The sequence below is a fragment of the Haliaeetus albicilla genome, chromosome 24, assembly GCF_947461875.1.
Source record: "Haliaeetus albicilla chromosome 24, bHalAlb1.1, whole genome shotgun sequence".
In the NCBI taxonomy this organism is placed as follows: Eukaryota; Metazoa; Chordata; class Aves; order Accipitriformes; family Accipitridae; genus Haliaeetus; species Haliaeetus albicilla.
The window spans coordinates 21,261,790-21,278,795 of record NC_091506.1 but is presented as its reverse complement, the minus strand read 5'-3'; the positions used below and the strand labels follow the sequence as shown (position 1 = coordinate 21,278,795).

At 35.4% G+C, this 17,006-nt stretch overlaps 1 protein-coding gene across 17 annotated transcripts in view; it reads right to left on the bottom strand.

Moving 5' to 3' along the window:
• ATP2B2 (ATPase plasma membrane Ca2+ transporting 2) overlaps positions 1-17,006 on the bottom strand; it is a 440,214-nt gene that overhangs the window by 313,041 nt on the left and 110,167 nt on the right. For 6 of the 17 annotated variants that reach the window (XM_069769744.1, XM_069769745.1, XM_069769746.1 and 3 more), the window contains exon 1: positions 15,180-15,387. The exons of 2 other annotated variants lie outside the window; for them this stretch is intronic. The gene's annotated coding sequence lies outside the window, so the exon portion shown is untranslated. Of the gene's footprint in view, positions 1-15,179; positions 15,391-17,006 lie in introns of those variants that run through there. 9 more of the 17 variants (XR_011322006.1, XM_069769748.1, XM_069769751.1 and 6 more) reach the window with 5 other exon arrangements.

Sequence of the window (17,006 nt, the reverse complement as noted above, 5' to 3'; positions counted from 1 at the left end):
TCTATCAGATACATATTCTTAGGATCAAAGCTATTCTGTAACACAAAATAAAACACAGTGAATAAAAATTTAATTCCAAACCATCATTTCTTCCATCACTATTTTGCATTTGTACTTTCGTGATGGTCTAGTCAAAGCACAAAAACTCACACAGCATTTAATAAAAGATGCAAAATCAGCATATTAGACTTGAGGCACAGAAATCATAATATTTAGTAAAAGCATTGCTAAGCATCATTTATGCAATTTTTTTCCACTCAAATATTCTAAATTCAAGTCATCTTGTACTTAATAGTAAATTACATTGCGAAGCAGGTGGGGATGAGTGTAAATATACATGTTACATCCAGCATAAATTAGCCAAGGCAAATTCATGAAGGCATACAAGGACAAGAAAACTTTGACTCAAGACCCAGATATGCGTTAATCTACCATCATTATATACACTTTCCTTCTAGGTGAAGCAGGTTATCCTATCTTAAATATGAAGTGGACTCAGGTCCACACTTTCAAAGCTGTTATAAACTAAACAGTAGTTGACAGTTGAGAATTTACTGATCCTAATTTTACAAACATCATACGGATAGGATCCAAGAGGACAAAGGTACTATAACCTGCTATGAGAATGTAAAGGGGAACAAACAAAAAGTCTCAGCTTCATTTTAAGAAAATTAAAAGTTCCTTACTCTACTGAATAAAAAAAGCTGCAATTTTTTTTTCTTCTTTTCTTTCTTGGCTTTGGATATTCAAGAATCACAAAGAAGAAAAGAAAAAAGAAAAAATGAAACAAAAAGAAGAAAATCATACTCATTATTTTTAAAATATCATTTTAAAGCCAGTTTAATGATATTTGTAATTACACTTGCAATATGCATTTTCCATATTAGAGCCACTAGCACTTGGACCTTAATAATACTACTGGTACACGCAGGCACCGGCATAGAGTATTTTCAGAAGAACACATACTTGATTTTGTCTGTTGCCTAAGAAGTGAGAAGACGAGATAGCAGTGGCAATTCCATTAGAAGAACCAAACTTCTTCATGTGAAAACCTATTCTTGTTCTTTAAATAACTTAAATACTTAAAAAAAAAAAAAAGGAGCAGAAACATCCATTAAATGCTGTTGCTCATAGCAAAGCCTGCTATATACAAGCTTATTTGTCAATCCCCATTCAGGGAGGTGGAAATGCAATTCAAGATGGAAGTGACAAAACACAACATTTTCTTACACTCCTAAGAGTGGTGGCCAATACACTTGGACCAGCTTACTTCCATTTTTGACTGGCAAGGATCTTTTCTATCTATAATTACTACTGGCAGCAGAAAGCTAACTCCTATTCACTGCCTTTTGGATAACCAATTCATTTTTTTCAAAACATTCAGACCATAAAACTGAATTCCAAGTATCCCAGATTGTATTTTATGTTCACTGTTCATATGCATGGATGTTGTTCCAGAAAAAAATACTGAAGTTTTGTGAAGTATCTATGGCTAAGTCATAAGGCACTTAAAGAAAGAAGCTTTAAAAGGACTACTTTGTCCTTAGACCATCTTTTCCATCAAGTATTTTACGCCAAAACAACGCTGCTATCATGTTAGTGTAAAAGGAAGAAATTTAATGTGGGACATTACCATAGTCACTGTTACAACTGTGCTTTAAAAATTTCAGCAGAAACCTTTCCTGTACATACATTTATAGGAGCATTTTTTGGCCAGATATTTCCTTGAACTGAAATATTAGATACATAAAACATCAAGACAATACCAACAGCATACACATTATTATAGATTTAGAAACAGAGCTTAATCAGTGGTCCATTTAGTTCTGCATCCTGCCTTGAACAGTGGCAGTACCGAATGCTTTGGAGAAAAAATGCTGCAAGTGAGAGAAGTCTGAGAAATCTGCAATCTGGTAAAACCCATCTCCATGGAAGGGTTCCTTGAACTGATTTCTAGCTCTTCCTATAGAATATAAAGAAGTCAAACTTTAATTACAGTAGGCTTTCGCATACAAATGGAATATATGTAGATTAAAAAAAATTTTGGAAAGCAGCAATTTACTTTGGAGTAATGTAATTTTATTTAATTGCATCTAATTAAAGTTATTCTACAAATGTAAAACAAAAGTGTCTATTAATTCTCTGCATAAACTAAATTTAGATATCAACTGAGTAGCTTATTCACAGTATTTACTATAATTATTGCAATACTTTTGTAACTTTGATGTTTTAAAAGTTTTGGGACTTGATACCAAATAATGGTTTCTGCTGCATAAAGCAAAATAATCTTTCAAACTCCCAGTGCCTTTGTACTTTGAATGTGACTCACTAAATTTACATTTTGTGAAAGTACATGTAGGAGTAAAAGCACTTATGTATTATCAAGAAATATGACATTATAATCCCATGAAGTTACTACTTATAGAAAAAAATAAAACTGTTCCCATTCTCTTCCAAACCTAAGTGTAAAGTGAATACCTTCCATTAATTTTACCTTTTATTAACTTTATAAAGAAAAAGGACACTTAATATTTTCGCATATATTTTAAACTTCACTTTTAACAAAGTTTTAATATCGGCCAAGAAATATAAAAATTGAAAATATTTTTCAATGAAAGTTAACTCCTCTGAAAATAATTTTTGCATTTAAAACTATTCGTTGATTTGTGTCAAATCTGACAAAAAGACGTGGCCAAAGTCGGAGTGGAGAATTAAACAGAAAATGGAGAACACTCTGGAAACATCTGTATTTTATAAATAGACCAACATGAGGCCAAAAAAGGCAATTTCCTTAATTTCTTCTCTTCATTTATCTTCCTTATCCTCTCTCCACATTTTTACTACCTACTTTCTCATGTGGTTCTTCAAATACCAACAGACCAACAAAGCAAATGCAATATAGAGTCAGTGTGCCATTTTCAGGTGAAATTTGCTAACTGAAAAGTACTCCTTACTAAATTCTACTTCTAAGACATTTTCTTCATGCAGATAAGTCATTTTTTTTCTCCAAATTCTTTAATACTCAAAAGTTACAGTCTATCACAAGAGAGAGTTATGCTTGATTTATTTCACAAGGAGATTGCATTAACATATGGTTCAGCCACCCTATGTAGCTCACCCCACTAACACTTGAGCATATACGTCTAACAATAAACAGAGAATCGGCGCGGGGGGAGCGGGATGCAGAAACATCAACTGCAGGTGGGTGTAAACTTAACTGTGAATCCCTCAACCACCAGTGTTCACAGCTAAACTGTGTAGGAGTGGTCACAAGAGCAAAGAGGTTACTTTCGGTTTTAATGTGGGGTTTGGGTTTTTTCCCCCCTCACCTGCTTACAAAGAGAGACTATAGCAGTGCCCTGGAGGAGTGCTGGAAATCAGGAAAACAATTGTAGTAAAAAGAATTGGGTTGTAAAAGTGAGTTTGATTAGAAAAATAGCCTTAAAAAACAACCAATGCACAAAATGTCACATACGGCTACAGGCTAAAAGCTTGGAAACTGTTTGGAAAGCTCCTATCAAGGAGCGCCATCTGGAAATCAGGAGACAGACCAGGAAACAGCCATACACACAGCTCCTTTTCCTATTTGAAGATACTGCTAGGATTTGACAAAGCCATGGAGTGTGGAAACTGAGATGCCTTTTTTTTTGGTAAACTTTGGGTGGGGGAAGAAAGTACATTTCTGTTAGTTAACAATTTTGATGGCGTATTACCATTGGTTTCTTCAAAGAAACCAGTTCAAAGAGCCTGCTGAAGAAGGCCACAAACAGCCGCCTTTGGGCATAGATGCATTGAAGAAAGATCTGTGCAGCACGCAGTCAAAAGTTTCACTATTTCAGCAATGTGGAATCTGTCAGTGAGACAGCATTTACCTCTACCTAATGAAATTCAAACCAAATTACTACCAAAGACCAGAATGGGATAATTTATGCCATGGCAAAGCAGTAATAATAATTTTAAAAAAATACTGTACTGATAGAGTAGCCCACAGTAAACTACTTTTCTCACAGCAATTTAATTCTTTGCATCACTGTATGGCACCGAATATATTCCTTCATTGAATGGATCACCATGCGAAGCAGACCATCACATGTTGTTTTACCCAAAACTCACTAAGTCTAAAACCAGGCTGTTAATTAAGAAAATGTAGGAGAAAATACACCTTAATAAACAAATGGGTTACATGAATACAAAATGCAGAGGGGATCTTTAAAAATTGGCCAAGATTACAAGCAGGAATAATGAGTTAAATTAGGAAAACAATTATTAATGTGTCTGTTTTGCATAACTTAAAACTAAAACCTTGAAAATGTACTGTTTCAAGGAAAATTCTGTAGTGCCAGGAAGATACTCCCAATGAAACGTAAAGTTTTTTCTTAACTTCAGCAATTCACAAACAAGGCATCATTGAAATCTTGATCCCCTGGGCATCCTAGAGGCACTTTTGCAGCATTGATAATAGGCCATTTAATTCCCCCCAGTTGATTTCTAATTAGGTTTTAATTCATGATATAACATAACCTTTCATTCTGAATGGCCCGTATTCTTAAAGAAATAAGATTTTATCTTCCTAAACTAAAAGTTTTTACAGTCAAGATTACTGGATTATGGTGTTCTTTCTGCTTGTTTACCATCTCCCTGAAACTATTCTAAAATAAATCAAAGTATTTATTATTGAAACATTCTGGTTTGTCCATATCTGCTTATTCTCTTCAGCTGGCAATGGCTTGATTTTTGGAAATGTTTCATCTCTACAGCAAGAGTTGGTAAAGTTCCATGAATTACTATCTCAAGCCACATCAAAAGATCCTCTACACCAGGAACCTTGTCCTAAAACAGTCTTAAGAGTTTCAACATGGAACAATACTGAATAAACTCCTCATTCCACTGCATGTCACTAAACAGAGAAGGTACAGTTAACAGGAGCTCATTGTCCTTATTTGACTTCTCCTAGCTACAGATTGCTGCAGTTCTTGACTGTCTTTCTACAGGACAGCTTCTGCTATTGTCAAACTAAAAAACAAAGGAAAAAAAACAACAAAAAAACCCTCCAACCAAAAAAAAACCCCACAGAAACCTGCTGCTTTTTCATTATGATTCTTATTCAATTTTCTACTGCATCAGGTGTAAGGTTACTAGCCATCTATCTCCAAGATCTCTTGTGATCTTAAACACAATAGAATAAGAACTAGAATTAGGGTAGAACAAGAACTAGAATTAGGGTAGAACAAGAACTGGAGGAGAATACATTAAGGAAAGAATTAAGGTGAAATCGGAGTTGGAACAGAACAGAATTGGAGTAGAACAGAATTCCTCGTCAGTGCACCTCCACCTGCAATGCAGCACACTCCTAGCTCTCCCTCTGCGATTCTGGCAGCAGCAGCAATCTGCCAAGCAGTGATCAGCTACACCTTGGGAAACTTACTCCTGCACTGAACCACGCTGTCGTTGGAGAAATGTTACAGGATCCTCCCTATTGCCTATGCTGGGAAAAGAGTAAAACACTGTGAAATGTTATTCTTTTGGTTCTTCAGCAAATGGAAGACTGAGTTTATGCCTCATGCCCAGTAGATTTTCCTCTCATGTTTCAGCTTAATTTGTTTTGTTCTAAATGTCAGCAAAAGATAGAGTTAAGCAAGAAAAAATTACAAGAATTTTTCTCTGTGACATATAGCCCTGCCTGGATGGGACTGACAGGTGATATAACGCTCAGATTTTCCTTCTGACACACAGAGGTTCAAAAGCATTGTTTCACTGCAGTGTTAGCGTTTTCAATTGTACCAAACCTTCACATCAGTGCAAGTAAAAGAAATCAATTGCAATTTTTTCAGTTCATATTCTTTGAAGAAGCAGTACACATTGTTCATGCTAAAAGACATGCTGTTGTTCTTTAGCTTACTGATCTCATTATAAGCAAATATGATGGCAACCTCATTTTGTCTGCCACAAAGCAAACAACATATTCAGTTTTCAACATCTAGCCAAAACTTTTCTGGTTATAATTTGAGTTTAAACTTATACAGGATGATCATTACCATAAACAATCTGCAAAACGTCCAGAAAACAAAACTCCCCCTTGTAATCTACCATTATAAAACCCCAAAGAAATAAACATAGTCATTTCAGCTTTACTTTTACATTGCTTTCAAGGATTTTGAAAGACCAGATGAAAAGTATTCCTTCCAAATAAACTAAATATTTTAAACAAACCAAAGAATGCTTCCAGATATTTTTCTTTCAAGCATACATTAGTTAATCTCTCTGAATAAAGAAAACTTAAAGGTAGATAAATAGCATCTTTGAGGATGAAGAATTAGGGAAGGGCTCTAAGCATTACAAAATTATACTCATGTTTCATTTGAATTGATTTTGTCTACCCAATCATTAAAAAAAAAAAAAAAAAAAAAAGCTTGACTTTCTTCTTCAGGAAAGAGAACAAAATATTATTTTAAAGCATGATATAACAATTTCAGTTTAATAATACATACGTAAATACTAAATGTGTAGATAATGGGATCTGTATGAAAAATTTAAGAAGCATTGCTCATCATCATTAAATTCAAGATAATCAGCATATTCTGCTGAAGATTCAATTAAAAAGCAATATTCTAAATTTATTACTCAGTTGTAAATATCAATTCAGTTTGCATGCAAAACAATATAAATCTGCAGTAAACAACTAAATCATTCTGGAAGGGAAATTTCACCTATACACCAACCCCAATAGTAACAGAGAAAATAAACAACAGAAAAGCCACAACACTTTGATACTTCTCTAAAATCAAGAATATGTGGTACAAAATATCATGCCTTCACAAACCAATTTAACTGATAAAAGTTTATGATAACCAAGAGGCACAATGAAAAAAATATACTTATTTGGTTATCAAATGTTGTAAATTGTTGCTTAAAAATTATGTAAATTTTTTATGCCATATGGGAGATGGGAAGGGTCTGTCAAACCACAATACTGGTGAAAATTTCCTAATCAAGCTTGACAGATAACCAAATAAACAGATTGACAGATAGACAGAAATTGCATATGCCTCATTTCCTATTAAAAAAACAGACTAAAAATAAGGTCTTACTGATAATTATCACTACATCTATTATAGTGACTATTATAGCACCCACAAACTTCAACATGACGTGCGTTTGACAGAAAAACAATGAAACCGGAGAGCGTATCACCCTAGAGGGCATGGGAAAACCAAAGGGAGATGAATCATACAAGACCATCTATCGCCCCTACCTTCATTACTTCAGTAATGTCTTACAGGTGTGCTGACTGTGCTGGAGAGGAGAGTTTCAACAGCATAAATAAGCTTGCGGGGGTGAGTTACCTCACCCGGATAAAGTGAATAAAGGAAGAAAGTCCAAAGATGGCGACAGCAGGGCAACGAATGAAGACAGGCTTTTAAAAACTGATGAAGTTGGTTCTGGCTTTTCAAACCCAAGCCTAGCAGCTGCTCCAGAACTCCAGCCATGGGGGAACAGCCAGCTTTGGCAAAGTTGGGGAAAGTTGTCCCAGGAAGCCTCTGCACAGCAGCAAGCTGTGGAAACATAGAGCTCCACAGCCTGCAAGACAGGACTAGCGCTTCCAGATTCAAGTAGTGCCCTAAGTGGTAACAGACTTGATTTTAATGTTTTCCTCTCCTCTCCCATAAGTTCCTGTTCATTATTTTCCTATTTTCTATTTGGCATATAGGAACAGTATAATACCAAGTTTGAACTAAATTTCTCCATGACTATAAAAATATTTTTGATTAAACAGATGTCAGCAAAATTTTATGGAGTGAAAATTGAGTAACAGATGGTGAGGTCTGTGGAGTTCAAAGAGGCTGTATTTTATTAAAAAGGAAATTTGAGGAAAAGAAGTATTTTGCTGGAAATATTGATGCAGTGTTTAAGCAAATGTAAAAATATTCTTACTTGATAGAAAACAGTAAGTTTAAAAAAAAAAAAAAGAAGAAGAAGAAGAGGTATTCATGCCATAAACCTCAGACCATTAAAAAAGGTATTTTATTCTGCTTTCTTTTTACTGAATACAGCTTTTCATCCATGACATAAAGGTTCTCAAAGAAAAATAATACACATCATGGAGGAGGAAAAAAAAGCCAACTACTAAACCAAAAATAACAATGACCTTGATTAAGGGTCCTGGACAAAATACATCATTTATGTGACACATAAGCTATCGTGAAAGCAAGTTTAGGAATACTCAACCACGGGATAATAAGTAGTTATCCCAAACTTAATATTATAAGTAATAAACAAAATTGCAAATAATGGTACATGCCCTGTAAGAAATGAGACTGAGGAGGATAACTCCTGACTGCCATTAATGTATCACCTTTTCCAGCTTGACCACTTATAATGGTAGAAAACCATTGCCACTCGCGGAATATAGACAGAGAGTCAATGAAATTAAAAGAATGGCATAAATATGATCATTAAGGCTCTCAAGTCTTTTTTTCTAGGTGATATTTTTAACCTTTTATTACATCATTGGGAAAAAAATGTAAAAGGCAAGTAGTTTCACATTCATGACCAGGCTCATTCTGCATCAAAGAGAAAGCTACAGTGCCCTACGGAATAGCAGTCAGTGAGCTACTTTAGACACCCATGGGGAAAGACCTGGAGAAATCTTAACCACGTGGAAGAGTGCTACCTGTTCTCCAATTAAGTCTTCTGCACACAGGTCAGTTCACAGCTAGGAGACAGCCTACGATACCTGCACGATATTGGTATTTTCACTGGAGGCACAGAAGCAGGAAGAAGTCACAGTTGAGGCAGTCGCACAGAGAAGAGCTGACAGAGCCACGCTCCCACCTGCAAGCTGTACCAGCCAGTGCAGCTGAGCCCGCATCAACACAACTCAGCTTCATCCAACATAGGACACTTCTTACCTCCCCTCCCAAAAGCTGGCTGGAAGCTAATTCTGACTCTGATCTGCTCCTGGTCCGGCAAAACTCAGAGTTTTGGTACTGTCTTGAACTACTTTTAAGTACACACTGACATTACCAGTAGTAAAATGATCACGAACACATTATTAGACAGATATTTTTGATCTTGCATCTTAATTTCAGTGACATCTTCCACCGCATACTTCAACTGTGCTGTCTGGATTCCCAGTGTGTATAGACTTACAGAGACATGGAAGCTGCTGTATCGTCATACTTTAGAAATGCCACTTATTTTTCAGAAAGCGGTGCGATAAACTGAAAACCCCCAAGACTGTGAATCCGGAACCAGTACTTCCGATTAATGAGCAGTAATACTTATGTTTTATGAACTAAGATAAGGTCATGCCAGTGGTTTTAGACCTTGACGCCAACACCACAAGAAATACAGATTTTGCTACAAACACTGTATTTTACCAGTGAAATATAGTACACACATTCAGCTTATGTTTGACAGAGTTATGAAAGAATCAACTAATTCAAACCTATACAAAGCAAAATATCCTCCTCGAGATCTACACTTCAGGGTTTTGTACAGGTACAAGCTATTCAGAGGCAATGTTTAGCTTTACAAGTCATCCATCATTCTTTCCTCTGTACTGATTCATTTATCAGTCACATCCAGGTATCTTACACTTGTTCAGAGAGACCAAATGAAAACATGAAAAAGTTCTAGGATTCGTGTTACTACCAAAGTAATTTGGGTCATGTTTAGTACAGCCCTCCAGCCTTCCCAAGGAAAAGAAGCGTTTGGATAACTGATCAGATTCAAGCATCCTGAAAGCACATACATGTTAAAAATATTTTCACAGTGCTTTTAGACCTAACAACTCTGTATTTAAACAAGCACAAAAAAGAAACATTGGGGGGGATGGAGGGGGGGGTGTTAATTACTCCTATTTACAGGTTTCTTTTAGTAGTTTTCCGTATCGGTTGAAATTGAAGTTGTATCTTATTTTCAGTGATTCGAAAATCAAGGCAAGTGACAGAAATTCATCAAATAAATGAGAGACTACCTTTTCAGAGATATAAAAGAAAATGCAGCTTACATGTCTCAGGCATCATCTTTTAGAGCTATTCTTTATCTTCTGAAGGCAAACATGACGATCAATCTACAAAAATCCTGAAATAATTACGTAAATACCTCCTCTTTATCTTCAGCTGTTCAAGGATTCTATAGCTTTCAAAAGAACTCTTAAACACAGGACATTTTGGGTTTTTAAGTACTCAGTGTTAATGTCACAAAAATATCACTCCAAATTTTAAAGAGGGATTTCAAAAACTTGACCCAAGCTGATAACCTTGGTTAAGATTTTAATTTCTGGATATTTAAGATATAAAATGGCTGGGGACTTATAAAGAGGAGAAACCAGTTTTACAGCAGGGAGAAGGATACTATTTTAAGTTGTGATAAAATTATCAAACATAAATGCCCCAAGTTCATGTTCCGGGGTGTTCACTGTGTATTTTTTAAAGGAAGGCCCATAGTGTGCAAGTTAACTATAATATTAGAGTTGAGCTGATGGCACAAGGAATGATTATCAGTTCAAAATTTACATGAAATCTACATTTAAGCTTTACACAAGAAGCAGTTTAGTATTCAGAAGTATCCTAAGGAAGGTGTCAGTCTCATCAGTGCTGATGCTGAAGGAAGGATTCATAATTCTCGCATTTGAATCTGTCAGCTGTGCTTCTGTGTTAACCTATTCACCCCTGTGTTTTGGATATTAACAGCCAAGAAAATACTTTACCTAGTGCAACTAACGCTCCTCTGGCATTGTGCTAGGGTACAGCCAAAGCAGACTAGAGTACTTCAAGGAGTGGACCTGAGTGAGTACACAAGGGCAGGGGATTCATATTTAAAAAAACCCAACTTTGTAATTAGCTTTTATCTCATGGGGAGAAAAAGAAGAATGAAATTCACTTTAAAGATCAATGTATCATAGCACTTCTCTAAATTTTGAAAGTAGAAAACACACATTGCCAAATTTGACTGTCATCTTTTTTCCCAGCTTTGGAGTAAGAAGTGTTAACTCCCATCCTTCCTCATTTTCTGACATGCTTTAAGATTCAGTGTGAATGTGGGAAAGGAAATTATTTGACTTCTTAAAGAGAAGGAAAAGGTAACTGTGAAGGTCATGTCTGGAGAGAGATGACTTCTCCGTATTCGATGTCACTGTTACAGGGCCTTGGTCCAATTTGTCAGGGCCAAACCTGACAACTACCAGTGCGGTTTATTGTGAAATGACAAAAGGAAAAAGTATGCTTTGTACAATCTTACGAAACTTTCCTTTTTTCTGCAGTGAAAGGCAGAAAAAGCCCATCTAAAAACACAAGATCATTTGCAAATGGGTTAAGAAAGAAGGAAATTTGTATCAATATGCGTAACACTCTCAAAATTGAATGAACTTACTTAGAAATGAAAAGAACTTGTTAAAAGCATCATTTTAAGGACAACTGAATGGCTAATTGTTACCACATTGCAACCAGAAGTTTCTGAAGAGCTGCCTACTGAACACTTTCACTGACAACTTATTGTTTAGATGAAATATCATGTCCACCCTGTACAATATCTGTACTGGAGAGGATAATACACTGAAAAGATACTATTCTCAGTCCATAATAATAATTTTAAAATTATGTGGGAGTTAAATAAGTCAATTGTTAGAGTTCAGTGTGGAAAAACTTTTGAATAATGAAAACCAAAAATTACTTTTTTTTCTGGCTTATACCAATAGTATACATATTACTGAGTGTATAGTACTATCTTTGATGTGAATTTATGTCATTTAGAACTACTGGTGTAACTACACTGGTGCTAACAGAAGTGAGCAACTATGGCATTAGGCAGGACTGCATTATCTGGCTACAGAAATTTAGGGCAGATCCCAGCTATTTTCAAAGACAATGCTGTACAGTTTTTTGTTTTTTGTTGTTTTTTTTTAATTTACAGGACACTGCTCTGTGTATTGGGGATGTCAGTGGATTTCTGAAAGTAGTACAATGTTTGTGGTACTGCTCATTACCATTGCTGACACTCTGCAAGACACACATCACAAGGAGACAACAAGGAAACTGTCTCACCAAATGCAGCTTCGCATTAAATGCCTTCTTTAGCGGAAGCTGAAAAACACCGCACACTGTTCAAGATGATAATTTAAAAAAGAAACCAAACAGTTAAGGTCTGCCTGATTAATTGCTCTACTTAGCTAATTTGATAAGCTCTCAGTCAGTTTGCCATGCCTCCTTCATTGGCTTGATCTACTTTGTAAATTAATCTAATTATAAGCACCTGCAATCAAAAGCCCCATCTCTGCAGAAGCTATACGACTCTTATTTATATATAGCAATTTTTAAAAGGTCAATTAAAAAAAATCATCTTGCCACAAGAAGCGTTTCTGGGATACAAGGCAGACATACAATAAGGGTCATATTCAGTAAATATAGGAACCGCTCCCTGCGCTCTCCAATGTTTCATTCCCACTCTATTCAGTAATATAGACTGCATTCTTCAAGAGAATTCTAATAAAAATTACATTACAGCAGACAAAAGATGACAAATGATTCAAAGTAATTGCAATCCCCAAACCATATTAATCAGATAAGCCATACATCAGAAGGTGAATAATAATGCCAGGTTCAATTTAGAGTACCATGGGGATCTGAAAATAAACTGGGGACTTTACAGAGAAAGCTCAGTATTTTTATACCACATTAGAAGCATATAAACTGCTAAAACTATTAAAAAAAAAAAGAAGTTCAGCATCACCTATAGTGGACATATTTTAGATAATAAAAGCTTAACTGTGTATTTACGAGTCTAGACGTATGACTCACTCTTGATTCACAACTGATAAGCTATCCATTTATTTTTGCACCAGTTCTTCATACAGGACAGAATTCTTTGCAAACATAGTACAAATACAAAAGTTGCACTGTGGCAATTTTGAAAGTATGAACTGTAAACTGATTTTCTTTTTTAAAACTAGTTGTGCTGATAGCTTTAAATGATCTGATTGCTATTTTATCCTAATTTTTTCTTATGAATATAAATTAGAAACAAAAGAAAGCACCGAACAATTTTATCTGACAATGCGGATTTTTGGACTTGACTTGTAAGTCCTTTTCGCAAAGTATTTTCTGTGCAGAATTTTCAATACTCTGCTTTAATCATTGTTTCCTCCCTCTCAAAATCATTAAAGAAAGATTGGACAACATAAAATAAATTTTTCCATCAAAATCAGAAAAGTTATAGTTCGGTTTATCTGGGGTTTTCTGCTAGCCTTGATAAAATGTGTTTAAAAAAAATTAGACTGACAATAATACTGTCAGACTTGCTTAACTCAAAAATGATTTGCATTAGTAAAATTTAACTATAAGCCTTTGAAATTACAATGGTTTCTTGTATTTGTTGTAAAATATATTTTTGCTAAGCAATGCCAAGCTCTGGGCCTTATGCAGTAATTATGTAACAAAAAATTATGAACCCCTGCTTTAGAGAACATCTACAAAGCTTGCAGTACATTACTACTAGATGGACTCTAAAATGAAAGACACTTTTATCATACCTCAGACCACAAAATATTTGTCCAATATTTTAAAACTGAAAATATAAGAGTGAAATTATTAATAGAGCCATTAACTGTCTGGGGCTTCCAGAGTAATTAAATTGGCAGAGTCAGTGCTAAGATCCTCACAGCCTTTCCAAACCTCCAGCAAGCACCAGCAAAATAGAAGAACTGCTCCAAATATCACTATGTTGCACAGGAGACTATGGAAAAAACTCATTCATTACATGGAAAAGTCACTAGAATGAGGAAAAAGTGTATAAAACAAACAAAAACTGGAAATATAGACACTCTGGCATTAAAAGACCTGACAGATGTTAAGCTTTTGTTCTTGCATTAAGTCTTAGTCCAGAGTGATGAGGAATTAAATGTAATATGCAATTGAGCAAGGGATTGTCCTTGGTCACGATCTGCAAAGATGCACATAAACCTTTAGCGTTGGCTGTTTAAGACCCTGCAAGCCAAACTATTCCCATGGGTAAGTGTGCTTATTAAGAAGCCGCTGAATATGCTAGGATTAAACATTCAGGAAGCAGCAGTACATTTATGAATATGACTGGACTCTCAGAAATACTAAGAAGAAGCTTAACTGAACGTGTCTATTGATTACCATGACAGCTTAATAAGGCAGATTTTCCCAGGCTGACTGAACTGAAGTGAACTAGGGAAGAATATTAAAAGACTGTGTCCCTTAAAGCCTTGGCCACTCCTCTGACATCTCTAATCCCATCAGCTAGGGAAGAGTGTTTATTAACTTCTGGTCTCAGAGGCAGAGGTCAATGAGTAGCACAGACATCCTTTGGCAGGTAAGGGAGAACTTACAAGGTAGGAGAAGAAAAAAAAATAATAAAAAAAATAAAAGAGGGGTGGAACCATATGAGGATTCAAGCTACCTCCAGTAAAACCGAGAGGAAAAATAATTAAAAGTATGTATCAGTAAACCCAGAAATACAGAAGGTGTTTTCTACTTAACAGCTCAAAAAAGAACAGAACATGGTTGGAAACCATTTGATAAATGTGAGGCTTAATTCCAAAAGCTGGTTTATTTTCATGTCATATCCATAATAAAAGTGGTAATTTGCTAATATTTGGAGGAGAAGAGGAACAGAAAAATGTGTGCTGCTTTGGACGAGCACAGGGGCTTATTTTGCCTATACAAAATGAGTTTATGAAATATTTTTAACTGAGTTATTTTAAGAAGTGCCAAAGAGTTGGCAGCCATGGAGAATTACTTAGCATAGATAAAGAGCCTGAAGACATGGAGCCTGGACAAAATAGGATTCACTAGACCCCAAGCTGGGCCTTTTGTGTTACTGTTTGCATCTTCTTGTTATTTAGGGACCAGTCATGAACTAGGATGCCACTGCATTACTTAAACTACAAAAACGTCCCTGTCCTGCACTGTGTACAATTTCTAACATAAACACTGAAACTTTGAGGCCATTATCAGATTCTTTACAGATTTTTAAAACTAATTTTGCACTGGAGTTGTACAAAACTGGAGATTTATCAGTAATTCAGTACAAAAGATAAAGACTAAAGTTATGTCAGTGTGTTTATGATCAATTCAAACGACAGACTGACAAAATAACATAATATCCCCTGGAATGATAATGTGTATAACTTAACAAGATGAAATAAAGCTTACCATGAACATAGCACACAGCGTGATGCAGTCTTTGTGCCACAGCATGCAAGCCCTAATAAAAATAAAGAATAAATAGTTTCAACTTTGGGAATATAAATTGTGACTAGATACAATGAATGTAAAATCAGAGCAAAAAGCAGTCCAACTATGTAAAAGCATTTGGTTTCATTTAGCTCCAAATGGTTTTACTGCACAATTAATAAAATTAACCTCATCTCTTCTGTATTCCTCCCTAATTGCAAACTTAAGAGTGAGTCTTTAAAAAAAAATACCTAACACACCTTCCAATGTAACTGAAGCATTAAAAATCGTCTACTTAAAAAAAAAAAAAAAAAAGTAAAAACTATCCCACTTGTTGTCATTTATAATTATTCTGTAGTAGCACTGAGGTCTGTAAGTCTTAAATAGAACTGATAACCTTACTTTTTCCTAGAATCAAATATTTTGAAGGGAAAAAGGTCTAGTATATAATTATAAGCATGAATCAGAGTATATGAAAGTTTTACTCAGTTACTTTTGGAGGAGATGAAAACAAGCATCTCTTCCAAGAATTACATCAAGACAAACATCTAGGTATCTCTTTGGTTCACAAATCTAACTAGAGAATTACTAAATTTTCAACAAAGAACCTATTTAAAAACCTTCTTGAGATGATTTTAAGTAAGCAGAGACATAATATGGTGTATCATATTTGCCAAGACACAACTTGATAAGCATACAGTCTTGTTAAACGTACCATCTTACCACTAGTCACATAATTGTTGCACTAAGCTGTGAGATTTATACAGTTACATAGCAATGACAGCTTTCTAAGGGTTTCAGAATAGATACATTCCATATCAATTTCTCTTTCAACTCTTCAAAGCACTATTGGAACATCATATGACACACCAACCGAATGTACATTATGCTATTAACAGCCAAAAAGCAATTCTTTGAATCTATGAGTTTCACTGTGAACGCTGCACACCTGTTCAGGTCAGAAATTAAAAGGATGATACAACTTATTCCAGAGTCAAGGCTAAGTTAGGTAGGTGACACATCATAAATGAAATTGAAATCGGGCCAAGAAAAAGGCTACCCCACTTGACAGAAGTGCCATGGGATCCAATTACTACAAGTGATCAAGATATCTTTCTTTCATCCTATGCCAACAGAATTACTTGCAGTAGTTCCAAGTCAAACACCTTGCTCCACCACCCAGGCTACCAACACCATTTTCCACTTTTATTCCGCAGACTTCCCATCATGGAAGTACAGGAAAATGGCTGAAAACTAGAGCTCTATCATTGTGAATTGCGTGCACAATACTGGAGCTAAGCAAAAGAAGTCCATCTTCTCCATAAACTAGCAATGCAATCTGTGCATCAGATACCATTCCAGGCAATTTGCAGTAACTCCAAGAATCAAACTAACTGCAAACAGGATGACATATTAGGGGAAAATATCTGAACGCAGTAGCTTTAAAGTACAGCAAGTCAAAACAACTTTAACAGCAGAGATTATACTGATGCAAAGCAAATTAAATGAGTAAGAAGAGTGAGTCCTGAGCTGGGAGTTCAAGCAGCACAGGTAGAGTCATCGTGATGGCAATACTTAGCTCTGTTTTGTCCACACCACAGGTCCCAATGCTTACTATTTGAGGCTTAGGTTGCAAAAAGTGTCTTTCTGCCTAACAGTACAGGTATGTCATTAACCCTCCTGCCTCCATTTGCCTCATCAGTAAAGTACTTCTACTTCCATGAGGCTGGTTTTGAGTATAAATTCAGAAGATAAAAGTGCTCAAATACTAGGGTGATAAATTCAAATAAATGTCTAATCAGTGTT